Source organism: Coenobita brevimanus, chromosome 88 (assembly GCF_032717465.1).
Source record: "Coenobita brevimanus isolate Jiangsu-jjx chromosome 88, ASM3271746v2, whole genome shotgun sequence".
NCBI classification, from domain to species: Eukaryota; Metazoa; Arthropoda; class Malacostraca; order Decapoda; family Coenobitidae; genus Coenobita; species Coenobita brevimanus.
The window spans coordinates 15,960,370-15,962,913 of record NC_137041.1 but is presented as its reverse complement, the minus strand read 5'-3'; positions in this window follow the sequence as shown (position 1 = coordinate 15,962,913).

Below are 2,544 nucleotides of genomic sequence, written 5' to 3'. Positions count from 1 at the left end.
CAGGGGGCGAGGGACTTTTGTAGCGTCCCTCCCTGGCATGGCTACAGGCCGTCGCTGAGGTCCCTTGGGCAACAGATGGAAGGTGGCTACAGGCCATCCCTTCCCTGTTGGTGTGGCTACTGGCCGTCACCGGGGCCCGACTTCCTGATGGGACCACAGACAAAGCGTGGCTACAGGCCATCGCTTGCCTATGGGCGCAGCTACAGGCTGTTGCCAAAGTCCCGTATGAAGGGCAATGTGTAGGTGAGGAGTGGCTACAGGCCGTCTCCTGCCTACTGATGCAGCTAGAGACCGTCACCAGTGTCATGCCCTCCGAGGCAACTGCAGAAGGAGGGGACGTACCATTCTCTCCCCACATGTGGCTGCGGGCCATCATGGGTTCTGCAGGGGGGTTCAGCAGCATTTGGAGCGGCTACAAGCTGTCTCCTTTTGGGTGCGACTACAGGACATCGCTTTAGTGTGTGGCTACAGGCTGTCGCCTTATTAGAGTGGCTACAGGCTGTCGCCTTATTAGAGTGGCTACAGGCTGTCTCTGGGATTGCGTCACTAAATGCCTTCGCTGGGGCGCTGCTTGGAGCTGGATTTTCAGCTCCACCCCGATCCTGGCGAAGGCTGGCTCGGCCGAAAGGTAGTGCACTCGGACTGGGGTGGTCGCGCCAGGTGCATTCTAAGGAATAGGGGCACGCGCCCCAGTGGGACTTATGTCCGTATTGTATGGACGTTGCACACGTGCCATATACCCCTCCTTAGTCTCCTTTGGTGTAGTGGTGTCCTCTGTTGCCACGGCTGGTATTTCAGTGTGTGTGTGTGTGTGTGTGTTCTTACCTTACCTTATCTAATTGTATCTTCACAGGCATCTGTCATGCTCGTGCTGTCCCGTTTAGTAAACCTTTCTTGTCATACATATCTTTAAATTTATGAATTGTTTTGGCACACTTTGTTTCATTCGGTAGTGCATTCCATTGATCAGTTGCCCTATTTGGGAAACTGAATTTCCTTATGTCTTTATCATCTCACTTTGTATGCATTTTTTTTTCAGTGTCGTTTTGCTAGTCCTTCCCCACAGGTTATATACTCATTTATGTCTATTTTCTCTTTTCCTGTAATGGATTTATATAGCATAATCATGTCTTCTCTTTTCCTTCTCTCTTGAAATGTTGGTAGGTTTAATTTTTCTAGTCTTTCTTCATAGCTTAAATCTCTTAAGACCAGTGCCCATTTTGTAGCGGCCCTTCATACCTTTCCAATCTTATTTTAATTTTTTTTATTTATATTTTTATATGTGGATTCTAGATTACTGATGCATACTCCAAGGTTGGTCTTGTGAATGATGTGATTATCTTCCTCATCATGTCTTCATTTATATATGTGAATGCTATTCTCATATTAGTAGTGTATACATGCTCTATACTTTCTCACTGATGTCGTCAGCCAGTGATACTATGTTACTGACAATCAGTCCTAGGCCCTTCTCCACTTCTGATGTGTGTAGGGTTGAACTTCCTAATTTACAATCCCGGTCCGGTCTTTTTTCACTTGTACCATTCCTGATTGCATTACATTTGTCCACAGTGAATTCTGCCATCGATTGTTCGTCAGGAAACTTATTTACGAGTAAGTACCTCACCCGGACGGAGTCCGGAGAGGGATTATTTTTGGTTGAATTTGTGTGTGTGTGTGTGTGTGTGTGTGTGTGTGTGTGTGTGTGTGTGTGTGTGTGTGTGTGTGTGTGTGTGTGTGTGTGTGTGTGTGTGTGTGTGTGTGTGTGTGTGTGTGTGTGTGTGTGTGTGTGTGTGTGTGTGTGTGTGTGTGTGTGTGTGTGTGTGTGTGTGTGTGTGTGTGTGTGTGTGTGTGTGTGTGTGTGTGTGTGTGTGTGTGTGTGTGTGTGTGTGTGTGTGTGTGTGTGTGTGTGTGTGTGTGTGTGTGTGTGTGTGTGTGTGTGTGTGTGTGTGTGTGTGTGTGTGTGTGTGTGTGTGTGTGTGTGTGTGTGTGTGTGTGTGTGTGTGTGTGTGTGTGTGTGTGTGTGTGTGTGTGTGTGTGTGTGTGTGTGTGTGTGTGTGTGTGTGTGTGTGTGTGTGTGTGTGTGTGTGTGTGTGTGTGTGTGTGTGTGTGTGTGTGTGTGTGTGTGTGTGTGTGTGTGTGTGTGTGTGTGTGTGTGTGTGTGTGTGTGTGTGTGTGTGTGTGTGTGTGTGTGTGTGTGTGTGTGTGTGTGTGTGTGGATGAGTAAATTGGGGGTTTGTCATCCTGTCTCGGCTACCCCTCATCTTCTGGGGAAAGCAGCCTATGTATATAGATAGATAGATAGATTCTTTGTTCGTTTGTCTGTTTCTTCATTTGTTAGGAACATTATGGAAAAACGGATAAATGAAATTACATGAAACTTATAGGATATGTGGGCACTGGTCCCAATGTTTCGGCATGCTTGTTCCTTATCATCACTCTCAAATCTACTTTCTTCTGTAAATACTGATTGGAATTTTTTGTTAAGTACTTCACAGATATCTTCTTCTTGGATATAGGTCTTCTCCTCATCCATAATGAACT